Raw genomic sequence first — 10,894 nt, forward strand, 5'->3', positions numbered from 1 at the left:
GTATGCACTGAAGTAGTGAAGTCAAGAAGTGCAATGTTTGTGTGGCGGCGAGAGTTTCTCTAGTCTCATTCTACATATAGAATTCTATGTTATGATACTTGCTTTCTCGCACACATACATGCTTACATAAGTGTTACATACATATGTGTATACATATATGCCGTTTAAGTTTGAAATGAAGTGAACGCACCCACTTTTTCTTCGATTCTCTACTTTTACGTGATTCTTCGATTTTTCATAGCCTATTTTATGTCTGCTCGCACCATTGTAATGATCATTGATCACATGTTGAGTGCGGGCAGTTCACCTTTATTGCCCATTGCCAACGCGCTGCCATAATTTTTATACCCTGAATATACCCTTTTTTCAAGAAGAAACGTAAATTATATATTGGTTAGTCGAAAAGGCTTTTCGTATTTCTAATCAAACTTCAACTTAATTTTTTTATATTTAGAATTAACTTTAATGAAAGCAATATGTGTCATTTCGGTCGACAAATTTTTGTCATTTTTCCGCTGGAGACATTATTTCATCGGTGTACAACTTTTCTGGTTTCTCGGCGAAAAACTGCCACAAGTAATTTTCATAGGCTTCTCTTGAAGCCAACTTCACTCCATTAAGGAAGTTCAGCATCGACCGAAACAAATGATAGTCCGATGCTGCAAGGGCAGAGCTATATGGTTGATGCATCAAAACTTCCCAGCCAAGCTCTTCCAGTTTTTGCCGAGTCATGAAAAATGTGTGTAGTCTAGCGTTGACCTGATGGAAGACGAAGCCCTTTCTGTTGATCAGTTTTGGCCATTTTTTCGATTGCTTGCTTTAATCTCTTCGGTTGTTGACAGTAAAATGTAGAATCAATCGTTCGACCAGGCTTAAGCAGTTCATAGTGGATGATTCCTTTCCAATCCCACCAAACACTCAGCATAACCTTTTGAGATGTCAATCCTAGCTTTGCGACTATTTGTTGAGTTTCATCACGCTTGGACCATGATATTTTTCGAACATTATTGTCGTATTTGATCCATTTTTCGTCTCCTGTTACCATTCGCTTCTGAAATGATTCGATTTCATTTCGTTTCAGCAAAGAATCGCAGATGTTAATTCGGTCTATTAAATTTTTTTTTACCGAAACATCGAGCTTCTTTTTGTAGTCAACTTTTTTTCAAAAGCCTTGGTTTAAAACCTTTTGATACGAAAAGACTTTTTCGACTACCCAATATAAGTATAAATGATCAGCAACTGGTCCTGAGTTTTTAAGCTGGTCGTGTATCAGAACAGTTAGTATCGGAGTATTATGGCATGTAGCTGTCATACAAACTGAAAGATCGGAATCAAATACTTGCATGGAAAACTTCTTTATGTGACGAGATAGCTTCACGATTTTTGGCACAGATTTATTATATTAAAAAATGTTTAAATTTCCGATTAAATTTATAAGTTCGAAGCACTATAGCATATAGCTCTCATATAAACTAACCGATTGAAATAAATTTTTGTACGGAAAACTATTTTATTTGACAAGATATCTGCATGAAATTCGGCATCGGTTATTTTCAGAGACCACGCTACAATCTCCGAACAGATTGTTCAGTTCGTATCACTCTAGCATATAGCAGTCATATAAACTGATCATTGAAAATCAAAATAAATACATTTTAATACTCTTCAATGTCATAATAAATGCACCTGCGAAGGGTATTACATTTTCGAAGCCACCGAAGTTGGTGTATTTTCTTGTTTTTTTTTTCTGTAATGTACGCGCCTACGATATTGTGGTTGCGCCTGCGCAGCATGAACACCCACATGCGGCTCACAAAGCTAAACCAACTTACACCAGCGTTCAAATACACACGCATACACACTCAAATAGGCCACTTAAACCCCTTTTATTACGAGCAGTAAATATAAAGTGAAGGCGGCGGCTCAAGTGGAGTTTTTTCTATGCCCAACCCAAATTTTCAAGTGCTCCAGAGTACCTATTATATCTACAAACAAACATACAAGTACATATGCAAGTAAAGTAAGTATTCACGTATATGCATGCATGTGTATACCATGTATACCTGTATTGGTGCTTGAAAAGCCAGTTGCTACAAGGAAAATATAGTTTTCTCACGATTCGTTGCGGCATGTTCGGTCATCTAATAAGCATGAAAATTGTATTCTAGAAATTCTGTGCGAAGAAAATGAGCGGTCTATTGAAAAAGTTGAGTCTTTGGTGCGCGCTTTCATTGTGGGGCGCTAACTAAAGGCGCAGCATGGAATAATAAATACAAATAACATACATATAACTATATAAAATATTTTGCTTCACCGCTTTAATACTGACTTGACTCGCACTTTAGTTGGCCAACACAATACTCCAGCGATTATATTCGCATTAATCTTAAGCGTTTGTGCCTGCTGAGCGCCGAGCAGCGAATCGCTTTAGTGAAAATTCCAAATTCATCTTTCATAGCAAGCTTTCTACAAATGCGCGTCTTCTTAAGCTGAGTTATATTACTTGCTACACATGCATACATACACACGTATGTACATATATATTTGTTGTTCTATTCGTTGTGGCATAGATAAAACTAGTAGCTGGGCGCGTAGCCACTGGGCTTACTGTGCTTCAGAGCATTCGCACACTGGCATACCGCCGTACATTGCTTATACCCGCAGCAATGCAGTGGAATGGAGTTTCTGTAGCATGTATCGACCCAAGTGGAAAGTGATCAGTATACCAAGAAGTGCTAAATTAATTTTTCTTCACTTCCTCTCCTTACTCAGGGTTTACTAAATTGTAACATTCGTTGGTGGATGGAGCCATGTGTAGAAATTCAAGCAAGTGAGGAAAGTTATCTGATTGTCATTCAATTGAGAGTGTACAGAAACGATTCTTTTACATATGGCTCATACAGCTCACGACTTCCGGTCTTTGACCAAGTATTGTCTGAGCTAAAGTGAGCAAGCGAAAGAAACATCCTCTCCACAGGGTTGAGCGCAGGGCTTGGGACCCACCACGTAAAATATTACCAATGAAAAGGAAAAAACAGCTCGGATAAGTGCAAACGATTATGATTTAAGAGTTCTTCAATATATCGCTGCTTTGCGCCCACGGTCGATGCAAGAGAAGCACAATATGACCAAAGATGTCTTCTATGAGCGCTTTAAGCACACCTGTCAATGTCAAAATCTTTTTTGGCGACTTTACCGTCAGGAGGGCAAAGAATGTATCTTTGGCACAACGGTTGTTAAATTCAGCTTCCACGATGAAACATCCCAAATGGATTGAGGCCGATTGACTTCGCCAACATAGGAAAATTTATCAAGCTACTTGGCTGTCTCCGGATCGAAATCGATCATGTTGCGATAGACAGAAGACAAGTCTCCAGTGTTTTAGACGCGCGTATGCTCCTAAGTCCTAACATTGACATTGGAAGGGAAGAATTTCAAGCTTCTTACGTACAACTGCAAACGAAATTATTGGTGTTCGGAAAATGCAAAAGAATAGCTGGTACGACGAGGAGTGCCGTTTCGCAGTGGAGAGAAGGCGGACAGCCTACCTCACAATGTTGCGATAGATCACAAGAAGTGCGGGATGAGATGGATACCGACAGATGAAGAGGCAATCGCGACGCATTTGTAGACAAAAAAAAGAGAGGCCGAAATGCGTGAGTATGACAAGTTGGCCGACAGGGGTTATGCTCGAAAAGATGCGGCGACTAACAGAATGTTTCAAGACCGGAGCATACTCATGTAGAACCCCCAAAGGTGCTCTAGCGACCGATGCCCAAAGCATACTAAAATTATGGAGGGAATACTTCTCCAGCCTGCTGAGTGGCGGTGAAAGTACGACGCCAGGAGAAGGCGAACCCGATTCCCCAATCGATGACGATGGAACAGACGTTCCAGTGCATAACCATGAAGAAGCTCGAATAGCAATTACCCGTCTGAAGAACAACAAAGCAGCGGGGGCCGATGGATTGCCGGCCGAGCTATTCAAACACGGCGGCGAAGAACTGATAAGGAGCATGCATCAGCTTCTTTGTAAAATATGGTCGAACGAAAGCATGCCCAACGATTGGAATTTAAGTGCGCTCTGCCAAATCCACAAAAAAGGAAACTCCACAATCTGCGCCAACTACAATGGGATAAGGCTCCTCAACATCGCATATAAGGTCCTATCAAACGTACTGCAAGAAAAATTAAAGCCAACCATCAAAAACCTGATTGGACCTTAGCAGTGTGACTTCAGGCAGGGAAAATCAACAACTCACCAGATACTCACCATGCGCCAAATCTTGGAAAAGACCCCTGAAAGAGGATCAACGACAGTGTGAAAAAGAGCTGCTTTTATGCCGCCATGTCTAAATTTGGTATCACCGCAAAACCAATACGGCTGTGTAAACTGACTTTGAGCAATACCAAAACCTCCGTCAGGATCGGGAAGAACTTTTCTGAGCCGTTTGATATCAAACAAGGTTTTTCAGACAAGGCGACTGCCTATTGTACGGCTTTTTCAGTCTCTCCTGAAGAAAATAATTCGCGCTGCAGAGCTAAATCGAGCAGGTACAAACTTTTATAAGAATGTACGGCAGCTGGCGTACGCCGATGATAGTGGTATCATTAATCTCAACAATCGCGCTGTTATTTCTGCTTTCTCCACACTGGATAAGGAAATGAAGCAAATGGGTCTGAAAGTGAACGAAGGATAGACAAAATATCTTCTTTCATCAAACAAACAATCGTCGCACTCGCGACTTGGCTCTTACGTCACTGTTGACAGTCATAACTTTGAAGTTGTAGATAATTTCGTCTATCTCGGAACCAGTATTAACACCAGCAAAAATGAGGCGAACATATAAAACGACATACAACGACGACAATGACATAGTTCAGTGAATTAAAAGATCGACTATATTGGCTAGGTCATGTCGTCCGAATGGATGAAAACGCTACAGCTCTGAAAGTATTCGACGCAATACCCGCCGCGGGAGACAGAGGAAGAGGAAGACCTACACTCCGTTGGAAAGACCAGATGGAGACGAACCTGGCTCCGCTTGGAATCTCCAATTGGCACCAAACAGCGAAGAGGAAGAACGATTGGAACGCTGTTGTAAACTCGGCTATAACAAAAAGCGGTGTCTACGCCAATAAAGAAGAAGAAAAAGTCCTGTCGTGCGGGCATACCAGTTCTTATTTTAAATTGTTGATAATATTTATAACACTAATATTTCCTACTGAGAACTTAAAAAATCCCATAAGCTAAAACATTGTTGACCGATCAGTGCACCCTGTCGGCGCCTTTTGGCTGCCGTTGAGCATCACTGTCATATAGCGCAGCCATTGGCAATGAGAATGCACAAGCCGTACTAAATTGCATTTAGATTTATCATTGCATTGAGCGGCAGACAGTGTCGTGATTGAGGTCAATGTTAAAGTTGAAATCTCCACGGCTGATAAATGCAAAGCGGCATTTTTAAATGCATTTTTCTACTTGCCATTAGCGCGTTTGAAAAAAAATTTGCTTGTGGTTAAATGTTGCATGCGCGCTGTTTTCGCCGGTGAGCGCAATTAAAAATTATTGACATTAACGCATTTATTATAACTAATTGCGGTTAATGGAAGAAGCTCGACCGCTGACAAATTGAGTAGAGCTGTTGATGATCTTGCTAATCGAGCGATCGAGAAAGGAAAAGAGATAGAGAGAGCGCCCAAGCAAATGCTGCTTGAGACATTTATCAATGTCAGTCACTGAAGTCACGATTAGTTTGTTGATTATTATTTTTTTCTTTATCAATAGTTGACTATAAAAGCACTGACTTGTCATTTGTCTATCATTTGCCTACCGACTTAGCGGTATCGCTGCGGACTGCTTATGTCAGCTGACTAGTAGTATTGCGTTTGCACACATTTACGTGGGCTAAGCTGACAACCGTTGCGTGCGTCGCGTGAGCGCGTGCCGTACAACTTTCGTCGCTTGCCAGTGGTTCATATATGTACATGTATAATAGTTATATATTCTTACATACTATTTATGCATATAAGCTTGCACTTATTAGTTGTCAGCAATATTGCTATTAGTTCAGAACATTTAATGTCAACTATGAATTAAATGAGTACTCACTTGAATAAGCTGATGATTTTTGCTAATTATTATCGACAGTGCGGTTGTTTGTGGGATGATCTTGAGTTGGGTATATAAAATACGGAGAAAAGATATGAATTGCTGTAAAATGAATAAAAAATAAATGATTAAAATACCAAGTACATAAAGAACAGTTATAAGATATTAAAACCACAGATTAGTAAACATAAAATTTAAAGTAAGTAAAGAAGGGCTAACTTCGAGTGCAACCGAACATTTTATAATCTTGCAACTTGCAGGAAATGCTGTAACGTAAGGAACGTAAAAATTTTATATATTCATATACTACATTATACTCATACATTTACCGACATGTTCGGCAAAGGTTTATTAGAAAAACGAAAAGCATTATACGTAGTATATGGGAGTTGGGGTAGTATCGACCCGTTGTTATTTATTTTTGAAATAATGTTAACCTGCCAAATACTAACTGAATGTTCCCTGAGATTCATTAGAGGGCCCCAAGTACAATCACCAATCATATGGAGTAAATTCAGCCGGATGTTCGAAAATACGGATAAAAGTTATATGGGGGGTAGGTTCAGTTTTCGCAAAATTTTATTTATTTTAGGCACAAAGATAAACTGTTATGAGTGAAACGAGTTCTGTAATTTTTATTGAGATAACTCAAATATTGGCCGATATATCGAGCATAAAGTCACCTTGAAGGGCTAAGTGGGAAGTATTGAAATTTCTATCTGAATTTCAATTGTACGTAGGTTGCTATATATATTTCTGGCCTAATAATGTAAATAGGCATATTTATCAACGAAAATGGTTTTTTTTTTTATTGTTTTTTTTTTTTTTGTCGATCGCTGTTTTGTTTCGGCCTCATACGCATAGATGCATGATTCGACACCTGTGACGATCTTATAAACGTCTTTTGAAGCACCGCGATCGTATTTTTTAAGCATTTCTTTACACCAATCCACACGAGCCTTTTTTTGAGCGATTGTCAAATTGTGCGGGATCAAACGAGAACAAACCTCTTTTACGCCCAGGTGTTCATGCAATATCGAATGTATGCTGGTGGGAGAAATGCATAGGCATGCCTCTATCTGAAGGTATGTTACATGACGGTCTTGCATTATCAGTTCACGTACGGCATCGATGTTTTCTGGCACAACGGCTGTTTTTGGACGACCTTTACGGAATTCGTCCTTGAGCGAGCGTCGGCCACGATTGGAATCGTTGTACCAGTTTTTCACAGTGCTATAGGATGGTGCTTCATAGCCATACAAAGATTTTAGTTCATCGATGCACTCTTGTCGTGATAATCCACGTCGAAAGTTGTGAAAAATGATCGCACAAAAATGTTCACGAGTTAACTCCATTTTTGCCGAGATGAATTTTTTAATTCCCTGTAAATAAAACAATTCACGATTAAATGACAAAACGTTCTGAGTGATGTTATGCAAAAAAATGTCAAACTTTCCAATGGAAATGTCAGATTGCACCTGGCAACACTTAGTGTTGCCCTAGGCCAGAATATATATAGCAGCCCTCGTATATTTCACGCATTGTCAAAAGTCAACTATATGTAGGTACTGGGGTCCACATATTCGGTACCTATGGGCCTTAACAGTTTTGTTAGGATTTAGACAATTTTTGGTCATAAGGGTTGGCATACTCTAAAGGAATTATAACTGCAAAGTTTTATCCCGTTAAATTAATTACTCCTTGATTTTGTGAAACAAATGGAACTTAAAATTGCGTTATATGTAATTTAGTCGAAAAAGTGGACAGAACCACGCCCATCGATCAATTTTCACACTTGCTCTCATAACGCCTTCTCATACCATCCCGAAGGTAAAATTTAATGTCTCCAGCGTATTCAGTTATTGATTTATCACGATTTTAGTAGTTCTTACCACTACCGTTATATGGAGAGTGAGTGATGGTTATGTTTTGATTTCATTCATTTTCACAGTGTCGGTTGAAGTTCTTATCGGATTTTCGCTTAGCTAATTTGGTTATAGTAGCTTAAGTACATTAATCTTATTAGAGGGTTACACCCACCTTTACTATTGTGATCCACTATGCCAATAACCATTTTATATCTTAAATAAGTGCTAAGTTATGGCATTTTATAGGTTTTCGGTTAATGTCGTTTTGTGGGAGTGGCAGTGGTCCGATTACGCCCATATACGAACTCGTAATTTCTTTTGTACTAAGGAACTTACATACCAAGTTTCATCGGGATATTTTAATTTTTACTCAAGTTACAGCTTGCACGGACGGACAGACACACAATCACCCGGCTTTCAAGTTTTCTCGTCATCCTGATCATATATATATACATAAACATATTTCTATCTCGCTTAGTTTTAGGTGATATGTTGGGTGAATGAAACTATCTTACTCTGTAGCAACATGTTGCAAGAGTATAAAACTAACCATATTACTTTTGTCAAAGAAGAATGCATTCATCATTTCATTCAGCCGTTCTGAGAACTCACGTCATAAACTTAAAATATCTATCCTTTTCTATATCCTCGCTCTTAGTCTGCTCAACTAGAATATTGTAAAAGTTTCGGGCCATTCTCTCAAGTTACCTTAGCTGTTATTGTTTACAATTGAAAAAGGGAAATTTCGTGTTTTGACAAAACATTATTTCTACAGCTGAAAAAAGACCGCTGTTGTAAAATAAGGGTTTCATAAGTGTTATTTCCTTCAAGCCGTGCCAGCACAAATTATGCAACACGTTCAAAAAGGCTACAAGGGGCATTAACGCCAAAAAACACCGCTAAAATTCCAGAAAACGCATTTGAGTGCGCTAGTTGCCATAATTGACAATTGCTTGTATTAGACCGACGGATTGAAGGAATTGACACTGAACTGCTCGCTTACCTACCGAATCGACGATGAACTGTCAGAGATCTTAATTTGGGTCTAAGAATCGTGAAAGCACGATTGGTTCCAAAATCACTAATTGTTTTCGGAAAACAGCGTCGCAGGATCTCGGACGTCGTGCTATCCGCACCAAATCGTGGCTTGTTTGTGGCCTGTGCCACACTTGGAGCCGCTGTATGGTGGGAAGCAGCCCCGACCGTCTTGGGGTCTCAAAATCTCCTCTCGATTCAACGTTGTATGATGCTTGCTTGTTTGGCGCACTGTCTCAACGGATGCTATGCAGGTTTTGTTAGGTGCCCCTCTCTCGACCTGATTGTCATACAGCGTGTTGTTGCATTCAGGTTAAGAAGTGGCTAGAGTGTGTCATTTCTGCGAAATGACAGGATTTCCGACGATGATGTGGAGGGGGAGGGATATCCAGGGAACAAGTGTCTAGAAGGTTAGATGTAGGTGGCAAGAACGTTGGGACAATAATCCTAACGGCCGAGTGACCTACGAGTCCATTCGGGACGCTAGGTTCGTTGAAGATAACCGAGACTTCAGATTTTGTCTGAGTCTGGGTTATCTGCTTACGGAACATGGGCCTCTGAATGTATTTTTGCATCGCCTTAGTCGACCGATCGGGTGGCGACTCCTACTGAGTATTCTTGCGCGTTTGCCAGCTTTTTCTGTGTGTTCAGTCACACGCGCCTAGCAAGCAGCTATTCTGGGTTTTACCTGTACTGGTGGTCTCTGCGTCAGTGTTTTTGATTGCTGGCGGATAGTTGGTTTTCGTAGCCAAACATTTTGATAAGGAGGCTGCGAAGGGACTGCTGGAATTTGCCTAAAAGTATGAATCACTCAGAACGCGGGTTATTGGTGACTATTTATTTGACCAAAAACGATGCGACGTTTAGCCGATCGCCTCGAAGAGACTGGCACAACACGAGATGCTGCCAGGCGTGACAGACCCCGGAGTAGCCGTTCTGCAGAGAATATTGCTGCTGTTGCCGAGGATGTCATGGAAGCGCCGTCGACATCGACCAGACGACGTGCCACGCCAATGGGTATCAATCAACAGTGTTTATAGCGAATTTTGGTACAAGATTTGAAGATGTTTCCGTACAAAGTCCACACGGTGCATTAGTTATTAGCTGCTGACCGCCAATCGCGTCTAACATTCGCTCAAGCCATCCTTAATCACGACCAAGAGGAAGATGATTTTTCTTCAAAAATAATCATGAGTGATGAGGCCCATTTCCATCTTAGCGGGTACGTAAATAAGCAAAATTTACGAATCTGGGGCACTGAAAATCTGGGTGTAACCCATGAAGAGCCATTACACCCGCTTAAAGTCACTGTATGATGTGCTGTTTTAGCTGGAGGAGTCATCGGACCTTTTTTCTTTGGAGACGTCGCGGTCCAAATGGTTACTGGGAGTGGTGAGCACTACCGAGCAGTGATCAACGAGTTCTTTTTGCCGATTCTTTTGGCGATTTGCACTGGCCAGCAAGATCGCCTGACTTGACCGCTCCAGACCTCTCTTTGTGGGGCTTTTTGAAGTCGCGGGTTTATGTCAACAAGCCTCGGATCTTGCAGCTTTTAAAGACAATATCCGTCAAGAATGTAAGGACCTATCGCCGGAAGTCCTGGCCAAGTGATGGAAAATGCCATAAAAAGGGCTCAAATGACAATTGATTGGATGGCGGCGGCCATTTACATGATATCATATTCTCGACTTGATGTAAAAAAATTTAAAAGACTAAATAAAAATAATTCACAAGAAGAATCAACGTTTTTAATTTTTAAGAAAAATTGCAGGCAAAAAACATCAGAAGGTTATTTTTGCGCCATTAATAATACATTTCTCAGAGATAATAGTAAACCAAGAAAAAAATATAAACAAACTGGAAGAATTAAAAAAAAACA

General features: G+C 40.2%; 1 long non-coding RNA gene across 1 annotated transcript in view; it reads right to left on the reverse strand.

Moving 5' to 3' along the window:
• The window catches only part of LOC120773378, a 75,239-nt gene extending 69,030 nt beyond the window's left edge, over positions 1-6,209 (reverse strand). Inside the window, exon 1 of the long non-coding RNA XR_005705154.1 lies at positions 6,113-6,209. This is a non-coding gene — a long non-coding RNA (uncharacterized LOC120773378). The remainder of the gene's footprint in view (positions 1-6,112) is intronic.
• Between the last annotated feature and the right edge of the window lie 4,685 nt (positions 6,210-10,894).

Source organism: Bactrocera tryoni, chromosome 4 (assembly GCF_016617805.1).
Source record: "Bactrocera tryoni isolate S06 chromosome 4, CSIRO_BtryS06_freeze2, whole genome shotgun sequence".
NCBI classification, from domain to species: domain Eukaryota; kingdom Metazoa; phylum Arthropoda; class Insecta; order Diptera; family Tephritidae; genus Bactrocera; species Bactrocera tryoni.